Raw genomic sequence first — 17,182 nt, forward strand, 5'->3', positions numbered from 1 at the left:
AACATATTAACAAAAGTTACACATCCAAGGAACACCTGAAAGTGCATTATACACATTTCCCCATAGTTTAAATAAATAAATAAAGCGACGAAACCCTTTCCATGCTATCCCTGCTGAATGCAGCGTCGACTTTTCGATTCCGACTATGTCATGAGCATGTGTCTATGAACCATCATCATCATGATGCCAGATGTTCGCGAAAGGGTGAGCGTATCCTGCCCCACCGGTGGCACCGTCACAAATACACGCAAAGCAAGTAAATTGCTCACCCTAAAAACATAGGAACACAAGCCACAAGTCATAAAAGGGAATTGCATCTGGCATAATCTGACTAATGCTTTAAAATTGATAATGGATATAAAATATGGAGAGTAGTGAAAGAAATACGAATAAAACACAGTTTAGCAATATTCCAGCAATATCACAACAGGGAGACAGTGGAAACTGGATCCACACGTTGTACCCATCTGGAGAATCGAACCCGGTGTTTCGGGGCACGAACCAATGCTTTAGTGAGTGAGTTGTGTTTAACGCCGCTTTAAACATCATTCCAGTTATATCACGGCGTGTCAGCTCAATGTGGGAGGAAAGCCCGAAGTGATGCAGGTCTCAGACGTTTACCACTTCGGTAAAACCCACGAGCACGGGTATGGTGCTGACAAACCTAGAAACATAATCGGGGCGAAAGGGAATTCGAACACACAATCATAGGTTTCTGGCGTGCCCGAGGGACGCAACTCTGCACAGCGAATCGCGGCGCCTTAGACGACTGGGCGACCCGTGCCCCCTACCAATGCTTTAAACACTAAACAGTAGTTCCTCAAACTTGTCTACCCTGAACAAGATGGGTGAGATTTGAGCTTTTAAGTTGGTGGCCTTTCTTGGAGAATGAGTGTGGGCTTAGGGGTAAAGGAGGGCAATGGGACTGGGGAGAGACGAATTAGGGCGGGGTCGCTATATCAGCTAGGGGCCAGGGGCCGTCTGTGGCAACAGCAGTCGTAGGCATGAGGCGGTTTGTTTGCATCAAGAAGGACATCGGGTAGTGGAATCGCTGGATCGATAATAATGTCGGCGTATACACGTAGTGGTTACGGAGTTATATAATTGGTGTTTAAATGGAGTCTGTTTTGCTCTTGGAAGAACTGGGATGGTTGGCATCGGGTTTACGATATGTGGATAGTACTTCAGTAAACACCAAACCATTTTACAAGGAGTGGACAAAGTTGGATTTGAAGAGAACGGTTGTGAGATTTTTAACAGTGTAAGTCAATTAGTGAGACGTCAAGTTGTATTTTCTGCACTCCTCGTTCCTGCATCTTCATTATTAACTGGACGTTTAGTCAATCTTTATTGCATCTAGTTTAAGAAAGAACGGGGATGTAAACGACTCACCATATCATTTAAAACAGACGTCAGCAATCTGAAAAGAGTGGCAATTGACAGAACATGAATATTTTAGCGAAAACAGACAACCCATAATCGGTCATGTCTAGTCATCAGTGACATGTGACTTAATGCCATACAGATGTCGTCCCCCTAACTCACAAGAAATCAATACTGTTTAGGCATGGCATGCAATAAACTGCAAAAAAAGGTATATACTAATTGCAGACGCCGAGAAGGGAATTATACTTCAACCCTGTTAAGTGCAGCCAGGTTTTATAACCCTCGTACATGCAGTAAAAGATTTGTACATCAGTCATCTAGTGATCCTCAATTTGGATTGGCGGTTCATTACATACCGCTATTTTTACTATATAATAGCGAGCAAAATATGTTGGATTAGTGAATATTTTGGGGGATATGTTTTTTGTAGTGAAGACTTAACAAACAATTTAACAAATATATCCCCACAAATATCCACGATCCCTTTCTTCTTTTGTTCAGTATATAATGAATTTATAACTCTATGATCCAGTGCATATATTAGGTCAGGCAACAAATATGCATACACTGGACTGTATTGTCCGTTGTATTTACTAAATTAATACTTCAAGTCAACATAAATGAATGACTACACTTGGTTCAAAATGCGACACCTGCATCATTAAAAGGTCATTCAGCGTTATAATGGGGGAAGAGAACATTATCAGATCATTTTGTTAAACCATTTAACTTTTAATACTACATTTCTACTAGAGAGATTTGAATAAACCAAGGATGTTTGGAAAGTCATCCAATGAAATTTGTTTCGGTAGATTATCGAGGATATTCTCTGGATATGACGTTTAATATTTAGTAACTTACATTTAAACACTTTAAATTCTTACAAAGTTAGAGTCACACGCATGTTTATATGTGTCACATGTTTATTGAAAACAATAAAGAATATCTGCCACGATAAAATACACAGCACTTTACCTCATGCACGTTCCACAAATACAGATTAATAACTTTGCATTTTGAATATCAATATTAATCTTCGATGTCTTGTAATTGTGATAGGTGTTTTAACATGGTTGTATTTTACATTTAACGTGCACAACATGATAACATAGGTTACTTTGGTCGTGCTTTGACATCAATACAAAAGAAGGTTCATGTCAAAGTTAGGCTCCGCATATTTCCTATGATGGAACAGCTCAGCTTCATTGTACACGCTTCATCAGCGCTTGTTTTAGACCAGTTCGACCCCGAAGCAGTGAGCGCAGGATCCTTCCTACTCGTAACTTCTCCAACATTAAAGCATATTTTCCTCACCACTAATGAGGATTCCTGCCACCTCTTACCCCTTCAGATGGCAAGATCACAGACAATGCACCATTGATCCGCTGTGCTTCAAAAGCTGCGGGCAATAAGCCGTCAGGTAAATAGTATCTATGTGCCTGTTGCACAATGAGGAATTATGGGTTAACAGATCAGTCGTACCTTGAGGGGATTCTGGGGTGCCTTTGTTGTGTAGTGATTGAGTTAAAGTGTTGCGTTTTAAAGAAGGAAACATGCAAATGCAATCACGTCGTTTATTTGTGCTTGGAGCATCACTAGACAAAATGGCCTTGAAAGCTAACACCAGGCGTCAAGAGAGACACGCCCGTTGGGAATTCTGTAGGTTACTATAAAGTTAACATAGGGGAAAACAACCTTTCTACTTTAAGCAATGACCTTTCCTTAATTTAATGATATCACCATAGACCATGATTGGACGAAATTTATCAAAGGCAGCGAGCCGGATTTTTTCATAGAGAACCAGAATGGTAAGGCGTGCACTCAAGCACAGGTCACATAGCCTTAATGTTAGTAGTTTGGCCTGTCTCCTTTTACATATTGATTTTCATAATCTAACTTTCATGTTAAATTACATAATGCATACGTCTGTTGTTTTAACAAATCTATAATCATCGTCTAGAATTTTTATTTGTCCATATGGACTAGTAAATTGAAGAATATTGATTGTCAATTACGTAACTGAACAATTGTAATCTTTCAGACGTATTGAGTAGTGAAATATTTGAATTATTATATTATATTTCTATTTATTTAAGTTTCACATGCATGTGTAAGATATAAACATTTAAAAAAGCCTTAAAGATTGAATAAAAATAGCCAAAACATATTTTCTGGTCGTGACAAATTCAGCTTCTTCAAATAATGTAAGTAGATTCAAATACGTTCCGAAACTACCTGAAACGTATTTAGACGCCTCCCGCATGGACTAGACTAAATAAATCATTAGCTCCAAACTATTCAATGACTGGGGAATGTCATTTATTTTGAAGCGTCATTTGCTGGTCTCTTAAACATCCATGGCCATTAAGAACTATATCATTTATGTCCGGAAACAATTTGTAAGACACATTTCCCAAATGACGTCATCTACGTATTGATTGATAACAAAACTGATTAAGGCACCACTAGACAAGCTACATACTGATTCTCTGAAGGGCCCAGCGCGGTACGTGGCCGTTAAAGAATAAACAAAGTCATCTTGGAGCTAATCACAAAAGTCATGCTTCTTAAGATGGAATTGTCTTTCTTTTTTATCACAACATTACCACATTCATTCGTCCTTTCTTGATTACCGAGACTACCAGAGCAAATCATTGACAGTAATACCGTGCCCAGCAAACTGATTTATGATGACAAACATTCTCCATACGTGATAAGGGAAACAGAATTAAAAAAGGGTTGCCAATAAAGGCCAAAATGCGCCTTTGACAAGGCATTACCGAGGCTTCGAGAAGACGTAGCTTTTTCCAAGAGACAAATATGTCCTGCTCACGAGAAATTTTCAAATATGAATGTCTCGGGGTCCAGCTGAGAAGGACTATGGGTTTAATGGGCACTATGTCAACATAGATGGTGGTGTTCACCAGGCAGGCTTTGAAGTCACGGGGAAGACAATGGCGGATGTGGGGAAAATAAGGCTTCCTTCTGATTACCACCAGAGCCCACTGGTAGTCGTGTGTCATCCACAGTGCTAATTCTACAGCTACCTGACGTGTAAACATATTACCACAGACACATGAAGAAACCATATTGTCGTTCCTTGGTCGTGTTCCCAACGTTCTTCATAGCAACATAGGCCATAGTGTTGGTTGAAGACCTTTGTCTGAATTTACTGTCAAATGTCGTCTTTGGGGTTGAGCGTGTTTTGATACTATAATGTGTTATGCAATTAGACTCATAAAGTTGTCATATCAAGTATTATGTGTCACACTGTCAGAAAAATTGACATCTGCAGTGAAGAAGAAGCCTAATAATGAGTACATGTACTGCGACAGATAAATTATGCCTTAAAGAAGAAACACCTTATGACCGTATTTGCAGTATACTTCATAGTGACATTGTTGAATGTATATATGTCAGTTATATTGGGATGGTGGTATGTTATGATGCTGGGTCGTTCACGGCGAAATCAGAAATCCTTGTATGAACGTACAAACAGTTTTTTCGGATCCTGGTATTTCATGTCCAATATTTATCAACATATATATGAAAACTGTGAAGCGGAAGAGGGTGCCTCATGGTTGGCAAAGCTTCAATAACGTAAGAGCACAGATCGCAGGACCTTCCCATTTCTGTAGGTGAGTGGGTGAATGACATGGGTTAAAAGGTGTTTAGACTTCACGGCCTGATTCCTTTTGCCAGTGTCGATTTTAGCATTGTACTTATCTCCGGTCAATATTATCTCAATGTAATAACTCAATTCCCAAACAACTGACTTTTTATGAGTGGTGAATGACTTGATTCAAACATGCCAGAACTTCGGACTTACACAATCTCATTCACTTAGTTCTTATGGCAATGTCTGGAGTCGACCATTTGTCGGGGTTAGGGGTTATGGCTTTGCATCCAGTTCTCCAGTTCTGTGTGTGTGTGTGTGTGTGTGTGTGTGTGTGTGTGCGTGTGTGCGTGCGTGCGTGTGTGTGTGCGTGTGTGTGTGCCGTGCGTGCGTCATGTGTGTGTGCGTGCGTGCGTGTGTGTGTGTGAGAGTGCGTGCGTGCGTGCGCGTGCGTGCGTGCGTGTGTTCGATGTTGGTGGTAGGTATACGACATGACTAAGGTTACTGCCGTTACCAGTCTAAAACCCCGTGTGTCGGGAATGAATATTTGTCACTGTCAATTCACAAAACGCTGGTGCCGCCTCCGTGGTCTTGTGGTAGAGCGTCCGCCCGGAGAGCGGAAGGTCCGGGGTTCGATCCCCGGCCGCGTCATACCAAAAGACGTTAAAAGATGGCACTTGTTGTTACCCTGTCTGGCGCTCGACATTAAGGGGCTAAAACAAGGACTGGTCGGCTCGGAGTCAGTATACTGTGTCTGAGTGGGGTATTCATGTTAAACTGCGGCATGGTATCTCAGTGAGCTAGCACTATAAATCGGCATCAGTCCGGACTAGTACAAGCAGCTACACACACACACACGTGCATGCACGTTGCTATATAAGTGCAATAATCGTAGACGCGACGTTAAACCCAATTTCACCTCACCTCACAAAACCCTGTCCAGATCCGATTGTACGATTCCGACTACATCATGAGCATGTGTTTATGAATCGGTATCAAATAGAAATGCTACCAGGTGACGCGAATAGCTGAACGTATCCTGCACCCGTCGCAAATACACGCAAAGGCAAGTCAATTGTTCACCTTAAAAAAACACGGGAACATATGGTACAAGTTAAATAGGGAATTGCATCAGACATAATTTTTTGTAACTGATGCGTCAAATTTCGAAATGCGCTCCACGTGTTTATCATTAAACTTTTTGAAACCTTTACTGAGGACTTGAATGTTGTAACCTTGATCAACTGTTGTAACTTATAATCAAGAGTTGTATGACGCTCTTTCAAATATTGTTGTGGACCATTGGATTTGAACAGACGTATATTTGGAAATAAAAAAAGAACGATTACGAGAAGACATTAATATCTCTGCTTCTTCTTCTTCTTCTTATTCAATTTTTAAAATATATATTATGTAAGGTGAACATCTTGTCATATGTCACAATATAATAATGTAGGTTGTGAACCTATCACGCAGAGTATGAAACACAGACAAGTATGACAAGGCATTACTTGGTGTGACCGCGACCGCCTCCGTGGTCTAGTGGTGGAGCGTCCGCCCGGACAGCGGAAGGTTCGGGGTTCGATCCCCGGGCGCGTCATACCAAAAGACGTTAAAAGATGGTACTTGTTGTTACCCTGTCTGGCGCTCGGCATTTAGGGGCTAAAACGCGGACTGGTCGGCTAGGAGTCAGTATACTGTGTCTGAGTGGGGTATTCATGTTAAACTGCGGCATGGTATCTCAGTGAGCTAGCACTATAAATCGGCGTCAGTCCGGACTAGTACAAGCAGCCACACACAAACACACACGCGTACATGCAGTCGCTATATAAGTGCAATAATCTTGGACGCGACGTTAAACACCATTTCACCTCACCTCACCTGGTGTGACCGCCACTGGAATTCAAATTCCAACTGATATACAGCGATTCTGTGTATTCGGACATCTATTGTATTACCGATCATCATAAACAGATTCTCCGCCAGTCTGACGTACCTCCGGAGACACGCCCTGTAGATCTCGTCCCCGGGGGTCACTGCTTAAACACACACTCTAATTCAATATTGATGTCTCTTGATACCATATTCTCTTTGATGTATATTTTTATGGTATTTTACTATGTAAAGCGTTCTTCGGACTCGAGTGAGGGATTAGATTATGAGTGAGGGATTTGTTGAAACTGTTGCCCGTAATGTTGTTAGGAGGAACGATTGAACATTAAAAACTCAGGAGAATGGCTTTGTAGACCAAAAAGCTTTGTTTGACGTGAGATTAGTCTTATCGGCCTTAATTCTTATCATCCTTCAGACAAACAACACTAATCCGTTTTATAAAAAAGGGAAAAGTTCCGTGGCTTGAATACATTGAAATCATACCAAAGGAACTCCGTTTCGTAAAACAATTATCCTTAGTTACAAAAAGTCATGTTTCATACGCAGTCTGATACCAATATGTGAATAAAAGCAATGCTGACATGGGTATAAAGCAGTGTGAAAGTTAGATTTCTTTACCACACCAAACTCACTCACTCCTTGCCACAGGCTGCAGAATACTCGCATGTATAACAGAGTCGGAAATTAAAAGGGTGGACAAATTGAAATTTTACATATATGTATCATTTTGGGTCGGAAAGCGACTGAATGGTTTTAAGAATCTCACCCGACTGTCTTTTGATATCAAATATATCAACGAGTGTGGGAGCCAGTTTTGGATGATGAATATTTTTTAAAAACACATACTCCCCGAACTGATGACTCGATATCGTAAATATATGTAGTTACTCCAGATATACTTGAAAATCTATTCTATGACGTCGTGGTAAAATACTAGCTGATATTAATCACTGGATTGTCTGGTCCAGACTCGATTATTTGCAGACCGCCGTCATATAGCTGGAATATTGCTGAGTGCGGCGTTAAACAACAAACCAACCAACCAACATACAACTGCAGCTCATAATCATGAAACATCGTCACTTAGCATTAATGGAAACCACCAGGTATAAATTCAACCAGTACTATGGCTTCCCAATCCCCAAACAACCGCTTGCATGTAGCTGTGTGTTAAACCTGACAGAAAGCAACATTGCCCACAAGTGGAGTGGCCGTAATACAGCAAAGTACACGCGATATTTACTCAAACACAAACCAACAAAACAAAACTCTTTAATCAGAGGAGACCTCGTGTGTACATCGTACGATCATTGTCATTCTGTGCCATTCGGTGACTCCTAAATGAAGACAGAAAGTTGAAGAAGCCATCTCGCCCACGGTGTTACTTACCATTGTGGACGTGTTGATATATAGCGTTCGATGTTTTATTCAATGGCAGGTGCCCGTCTACACTACGGTAATCACTTCCTATACCGTCAGGCAGACGGCAGCTGGCCTATCAAGCCTCATTTTAAAGTAAAACAACAAAGCTTCACAGTTTACCTTCTAACACCTCATTACTCGAATGTCCATTTGTCAACTTAAGTCGGAGAAATGGCTCGGTCTCCAGCCGCTATGGCTCAGACCTGGATCAGACAAAACACATGGCTTCCTTGGTCACCACCGAGATGTTTCCCAGAAGCTGCAGGGTGCTAGAACAGGGCTACTTCTGATATTTGCTGTTTTGTGTCTCCTGCAGTGTGGCACTGACCGTTGTGTGGGTTGACTAGGTTTAGTTCAGACCGACATTGTGTTCAGTAGAGCTAGTGTGCACTCCATATATATCAATGTGGTTTTGTAAATTAAAAACAACTATTTGTGTGTGTGTGTGTGTGTATGTGTGTGTGTGTGTGAGAGAGAGAGAGAGTGTGTGTGTATGTGTGTGTGTGTGTGAGAGAGAGAGAGAGTGTGTGTGTATGTGTTTAATAAACACGCCTCAAACTACAATTATTTGTTTGATCACATATCAATCAACCAAAAATGGATTTGAAACTGAAAAATTAAGAAATATTAGCAAAATTATTCAGATGACATATTTTCAACCAAACAATATCATCATCTATATCATATTTGGCATTTTACTTCGATAATCATTCTTCAAGCATTCAACAGTGTAAGATGGAGATATAAACTTTAGGGTTTACCCCCACCATCAATCTGTGTAGCTAACACGTTCGTTATGTGGTCGTAACTGCTTGGAAGCTGCAGTTCATTTTCAAGAGCTTCGTTGGGATTACAGATTCTAACATTTCATTCATTGGAGGATTGCAGCCAATCCACTCTCATTTGGAAAAACTTGATCCTCGACTAAATTCTCGAATGACTGGAAGAAAATCGCGGCAGTGTTAAGTCCCTTGCCGCGCTACCTGACCCCAAAGGATCGGAAACAACGTTGCTGTGTCTTGACTAGTATTCGGCAAATTGCAGGGTCCGCCGCTTTTAGACTTTGATCAATGACTACATGTGTTTGGGGGACACTATGTCTCTACGGTTTGGTAGACAGGATGGCAATTGCACTCAACTGGAATACTTCAAACTTCCGAAATTGTTTTTCAGTTGTCCTCTGTTATGTGATGGTATCTTCTCTAAGGCAACACGATCATAAAATGCAAATATTTTTTCTTTGCTAAACGTGAAACCTCTTCTTAATAGACGAGCCATGTTTGACGCTTCAGAATAGCATTGTGTCCACCAAAATACAAGAAGATATTAATGTGTGAAAACATGTTCACTTGTTTCGTTTCAAACGTAGCAGTATTAGTCAAAATATAGTAACCCCTCTTTTATAGAAAAGTCCAAATTTACCCAATATTAGGTTACGTTTAGCTACAAATATACAAGATTTTATTTGAACACATGTTCTCTTTCATACATCTTAACAGTGCTTAAAACATACTTGCTCCAACGCTTATATAATCAAGAATACCTTTGTGCTTAGAAAGAAAGAACTAACAAATATTTGTTCAAATCTTCCTAACAATCATGTGTCCACTTGAGTATGATTTGTTGAACGAGGACAGATTGTTGAGTTGTTAATGCTATTAAGACAAAAAAATCTCCTTAAACCAATACATCCAAAAGCAAGAAATACTGTTCTTCATCCCAATTAGGTTAACCTCTTTAAGAAAACTAATTGCAGTAAAGATGATTGGCTTTCATCTCCACCACAGAGTGTTTCTCCTTTGTTTGTTTCTTCTTTGTTTTTAATAAATATAGGAAAAGAAAGGATTTCAAAGAGCTCTGCTGACAGACATCGAGTTTTTAAAGATCAATGTGTAAACACATAACCTATGCCTACCATGCATAATGAATAGGAAGAGGTCGTGGAGAGGGAGCGGCTTGCACCGACACAGCAGAATTTATGAATGACAATGCGTCTGTCTGTTTTCCCTTCCATCTGAAATGCTAAATCTTCTTATGCCCTGGGTAGGGGAATCCGAGCTTCTTGCATACTAAAACAGATATTGTTAGTTCTTTGTGACGTTAACTATCTCTAGGTTTCACCGCTATGTGAATATACGACTAGTAAAATAAGATTTGTTTTGAGTAAGAGTGTATTAGTTTTATAGAGTTAAAAAAAAGTTGATGTATGATTATGAAAAATGTGGATTGGAATCTTGTTTAACGTCCCTTTGAACTGCTTCCGTGTGGTATCCTGAAAGGTCGTCAAAGTCCTGGTGGACAGAATAAAACGGCAATTTGCAAATCTGAAACTTACCTTCTGTGACCAAATCCAACCCACATATATCTTAAATCTTCATAAACCAGCATAAATAGTGACTTTTAACCTTGTATTGAAACGCAATTTTTGGGGGGAAACAGCCTCTACCCTTCTCACAAATTAAAATAACCCACTGCCCATCAACATGTTTTTACCAAAAGTTACGGTGTCAGGTTTCTGGTTCATCATCCCAACCCTTATCCTTTCTGAGAATTACGGGGTCATTCCTGACAAGCCAATGTAGGTTATGTCAGCTCCTGCGTTAATAGTTGATGTGGCGTTAGCATGACGAGTGGACAAGCTACTAAGGACCAATTACTTGTCACCGTATGCAGTAATTACAAAGTAACACGGAAGATAGCAGGGATGTACTCTTCATGCTGCTTGTGTGACCATCCTAATGTAAAATTAACATCCTAGCTTCACTCTTCTTCTATGTTAGTTGGGGAGTAGTCCCTGTGTTGAAGATATTTGGGCCTTTCGTTATGGTTATTTCACTTCTTAATTATTATAAGACGCAATATATAGTTTAATCACATGTACAACTTGTAATGACAGTAGGGTTTGCTTAGATTTCTTTCTTCGAAATATATTTGTTAAGTTTAGATACGTTTTAACTATTGTAGATATTTGCATTTTCTTCAAATTATTTGTAACTTGGGGAAATTGATATAGAATTAAGAAAATTATGATAATGTACGTTAGTTGAAATATTGAAACTAGACAACAGACTTGCGGAATTATGATCCACGAGTGAGTGAGTGAAAATGTTTTACGCTATTGTTTGAAACATTCCAGCGAAATCACGCTGCCGGGACACTGTGAACACAAGGAAAGGGGCTCCTCCTTCTGCACTCATACGGGGAATCGAACCCGTGCCTTCGTTGTAATGAACGAAGACTGTACCAACAAGGCTTCCTCGGCGCTCTTAGGATCCATGTCGTGAGGATGTAATGCTTGTAGACAGGTCAACCCTATATATTTTTTAAAGGAGTACCCGAGCCGCATTCTTCCTTAACTTTGAGTAGTTAAACAGAAAATGAATCGTTTTAAAATTATACTTCAATTTAAATTATATGTCATATGTGACCAACTCGGATACCTTTGGACCAATGCATCATGCATGACATCGCTCTCTGGAATCATACATTATCACATTATATTGTATGTTCAACATTGGATGTGAATGTCTTAACAAAGGTATTTTGCACTGAACGTTTTTACCATATGGTAAGGTAACATTTGCGCACCAGGAGATACTGCACCGATGGTGTCTCGACGTATTTAGTGATTCTATTGCGTGACAACCGACACATTTCCCATTTACATCTGGAATGACATCTGGGGAACCTACATTCCTTTTTATTGTCCTTTGGTTACGTGACGTATGTGACTTCATTAGGAGAGTCGCGCTGTGTAGTCGCAGAACCAGTCAAAACTTAGGTTGTACACTGGTATCTACGTTTGTGATGCTTGCATTTACAGACATAGACATATATATCTATAGACATCGTCAGTTTTCAGTAACATTGAGCTTACACGTCTATTCTATGCGTTGTGGTATGGGTCAGCTTGGTGTAATTTAATTCGTTTCCATATCAGGTGTTACTAGGCCACGAAAACGTTCAGCGTTAAATCGATTTGAACGTTTTCTAAAGCACGTGTTGAGTTGCTATGTTCAGCATTGGAACTTTCTTTGCCTTAAATCAATTATCAACAAGAGCATCATTCAACCTCTCCTTCCTCCCTTATATGGTAATTATCTTACAGTTGACAAAATTAACTTCGAAACAATGAAAGCTCAAAGATAAAATTGTAAAACTTGGTTTCCGTAAACGACTGGTGATGTTTGATTGTTTGACGTAGTCTTTCAGCACCTTCGTTAAAGCAATAATTGCATCATCAAAGTGCATGGGCAGGCGATTTAGCCCGGCGTTTTGGGGAGGAGAGGCATCAATCATACGCTGAACTTCAGTGAGCAACTTGTGAATTTAGAAGACTCCCTACACTTCTTCATTGCTTGCGCTTATCCTTAGGGATTAAGCTTTGAGAAAAAAAAGATTCTATTAGCAGTGTGCGACTGGGAATGCTGGGGTATAAAACAACGTAAGTTATGTCACGATTTTCGCCAGCGTTAAGCGTTTTTTATTCGCGCCCTGCATCAAAACTTAAATTATTTCAGCATCTTTGTGTCTCGATCTTGGAAGCTAAGACCAATTTGACATCTTCTTCACAGTCCACGTTTTGCCTTTCCTGATAGCAATACGTCGCCTTCATCTTTTATATTTTTAACCAAGTAGATTTTTGGGGGCTCACAAATTTCCCGCGTACAATTAGTTTTGGGACGAATGTTTTGCGTGACGTTAATTTCGGAGCTGAGGCTCAGCAAGAAATGTTACTTGGATACTGACCCTCAGTTATCCGTGTGGTTGACAGCAGGAACGTTGAAGACAAAAGAGATCCCATGAGATGTCACAGGACGATATTTTTGCTGATAGATGCACATGTGTCTTCTTACAGGTTTTTAGTTGATCAATTTAAATTGAAGACGTTTGATGCCTTCTAACCTCGAATGTCTTTACTCACATGTGCGCTGATAAATTTGTACCACAGCTGGCCACAATGCAACAGTTTTGGTACTCGTTTAATAGAAATTGTCAAATCTCCAACTGGAATGCATCAGTGTTGTTTTGAAAACTCAAATTAAATATGAACTATGAACGTACGCATTAGTCTAACTGCGCCATCTCAATACATATATTAAGTTGCGATTACATTATTTTACCATTAGAAATAATAAAACACATTCTCAACCTCTATGACGATTCCACATTGGATATTTCATTAATTCCACCGCCTCTTTGCATCACCATAGGAAATACTATAATCCTAGTTGTAGTACCCTCATAGTACTATCACATTACACCTGACACAGCCACCACCACCACCACCACTACAACCACCACCACCACCACCGCCATAACCACTACCATGACTACCGCCACATCAGAGGAACTAATATAATCCCTGTTGTTCTACCCTCATTGTACTATCACATTACACATACCACAGCCACCACCACCAACAACAACATCACCACCACCATCACAATCACCACCACCAACACCGCCAACACCATCACCATCACCACCACCACCACCATCACAATCACCACCACCACCAAATCACTACCACCACCACCACCATCTCAATCATCACCACCACCACATCACCACCACCACCAACACCACCACCACCACCACCACCATCACCACCACCACCATCACAATCACCACCACCAACACCACATCACCATCACCACCACCACCACCATCACAACCACCACCACCAACACATCACCTTCACCACCACCACTACCACTACCACCATCACAATCACCACCACTACCACCACCTCCACCACCACCACCACCACCATCTCTACATCACCATCACCACCACCACGACAAACCACCACCACCAACACCACAACTGCAACCACCATCGCCATCACCACCACCACCACAACCACGACCACCATCACCACCGCCACACATCACAGGAACTAATAAAGTCCTATTTGTACCACCACATAGTACTATCACATCACATCTCCTACCCTCCTAGCAGTATCACATCACATTTACCACAGCCACCGCCACCACCACAGGAAGTACTATAAGTTCAGTTGTACTACCCTCATCGTACCAACCAATAAAGCTACTAATGCTATTAGAAATACTTTCCCATCTGACATTTGCACCTGGCCATAGGGATCTTAAATCCCGGAAGTTCACAACGCCATGTTGCGATACGTCTTGTCGCCGTCCTATAGCTGGAATATTGCTGAGTGTGGCGTTAAACAACAAACAAATAATGACCCGTCGGCCATTGCTCGAGTTAGTGCTTGGGATAACACCACAGGTAGCGTTTCTGGTGACCCAGGTTCAGGTGTACTGTTTGTGTTGGCGTCACGTCAAACAAGAAACAAATATGTTCCTGGCTGCTTTCACCAGAGTCTTTGCCTGCTCGACGGTTGAATGCACTCACTCCATTGAAAGAAGGAGAACTCTTCTGCACTCAAGCCATTATTGACGTCAATGACAACTCGTTCTATGACTGAAAAATGGTTATCATGTTCCTAAATGACTTTGGACTGAACGGTCTTTATAATTATATGTTAAATGTCTTCTTCTGCAGCACAGGCTTTGAATGATTGTTTTGTGACATGATTTATACAAATCATGCCGGATGACAGTCCAATATAAACTATGGAATACGCTGTATAGAATCGAGTTTCCTATTTACATAGTTACAAACACTGAAAAAACACATCAAACATACTGTCATATATCATCAATCTTTGATCGTTTCAAACAAAGAGAAGAATGGAAAACGCAGGAATCTCGACAAGTTTAGCAAAATGTCCACCTGGTTTAATAAAGTTTACGAGGCAATGATAACATCGTTATCCTGGTGTGATAACCTCGCTAGCCTGATCTGTCTACGTTAATCCATCAGTAAGCAACACGAACATTCAGCTGACACAGCAGATCTTGTAGCTATGCTGCGATGCGTTTATCTCAAGGTAATTGACGAGTACGACCAAATTATACACCACCTAATGTAGCGCACATTGATAAACACCATTGCTCTTTGTTATCGTGTGTAAATCACTTCATGAGTACATTTGATATTGTCCTTTCTCGTACGCTACACGCGACCTATCAGGAGAATCAATGCTGGACGGGGATCATCCATCTTCGGGGTTAATCTGCGCATGTCATTATCAGATGGATCAGCGGTCAGCGGTGGACATGCTGCTCGAGCTGTGTCCATTGCCGTCTCATTTCCCGACAAAGCCTTCTATGTGTTACCATTAGTCGCTGATTTCAGCGCTGACATGGTAGCTGTATACTGTTATACATTGCCAATTACATGTGGTGCATTGCCTTACACACTTAGTGCGCACTTATAATCGCTTTTGGCTATCCGTGACATGTTGACATTTTGTATCTAATAGCAGGTCTTAAATAGCTGGGGATATAACGCTGTTTATACAAAAACGTTGTTTTTGCATCCATTACAAAATTTGCACATGGTAAAGATGATATTATTTATATGCATCATAGAAATATCAAACTTATCAATAGTCATTACAACTTGTGTATTTGATACCTCCATTCCCTGTATATATGCGAGGCTGTATGATGGTCCAAACCTACAAATCGAACATATGTTCCACGGAGCCTTTGTAACCATAGTCTGTTCGTAACCATGCTTAAAACACACAAGTCATAAAGGGGCTCTGTTAGCTCAGGTAAATAAACAATTCTAGTAATTCTATTAAGGACAAGTTATTTCTTGACATATCCCAAATTATACTAATCGAAGGAAGTTGGGGACCACCCGACTCTTTCATTTTTCTGTAGTTAATCTGTCATGGCATGACTTATTGATTATAGTAATAGAAAAGAACACGTTGCATGTGTACATGTTGTGCAACATGGATTCAATTACACACCCTAATGCATTAAATGGTAAACATTGTTGTTGTAAAGTGTATTCCACTTAATCCGGACGGTACCAAACCCAGTAAAATGGTTCGGATTTACAAATATCCAGTAGTCCTGGGGCTCTGCTGTACATATGTAGACTATGAACAAGCTCACCTTCATTGTTCGACAGCAGGTCAGGACTAACCGTCCATAATAATAGGGTTTCACTGTAAACTGATTCCAGATGATATGGCTTAAACACATTCAATCACAAAGTGAAAGGAAGATAAAACGTTAAAGAACAGTGTCACATCATGTTGATAATAGTTTAAGGTAGCGAAGTTAATGATGTACAAATAAGAATAACCCTTATCAAAATTATATTTCGTGTGGAGACGCGGAATATAACTCTAGATAATCTTACTTTTATACGAATGTGTTGGTGGACAATAGCCAAGTGTTATATAATTTAAATCATTTCTTCCAGTAAACAAGCCATGGACGTTTGAAAAGCCTAAAAACATCTTCTATCTGTATTTGTGTTTGAAGAACTCCAATTACAGAGACATTTAACATTGTCTGCACCCAAGTTTATAATTGCACGACAGATGTAAAGAGTCGGTTTGAAGCGCACATACCGTATTCGACGTAATAAGCGCCCAGGGCGCTAAATTAGAAATAAGGGGCTCCTATTAGAATATTATTTTGTGGTAAAAATAAGTTGAAATATAAATTTCGTGGTTTATGGTGACAGCCTGAAATGTTTATGTACGACAGATATAATTTAATTGCCCATAATTAAGGGTGCATACAACACACGAGTGTGTATTATACGCGAATAAATAAGTCGTGTGTACACTGATCAATCGGAAGGGGTGCTAATTTGGATTGTTCACTAGCCAATATATCAATATATTTTTTTGGCGAGGCGCTTATTACGTCGAATACGGCATTGAATACCGAACCAGTTGGTGATCATGAGAATAGGTGTAACCTCTCAGGCCACTTTAAGTTTAATCGTTGATAATAA

The sequence above is a fragment of the Haliotis rufescens genome, unplaced genomic scaffold (assembly GCF_023055435.1).
Source record: "Haliotis rufescens isolate VD_foot unplaced genomic scaffold, xgHalRufe1.0.p SCAF_2, whole genome shotgun sequence".
NCBI classification, from domain to species: domain Eukaryota; kingdom Metazoa; phylum Mollusca; class Gastropoda; order Lepetellida; family Haliotidae; genus Haliotis; species Haliotis rufescens.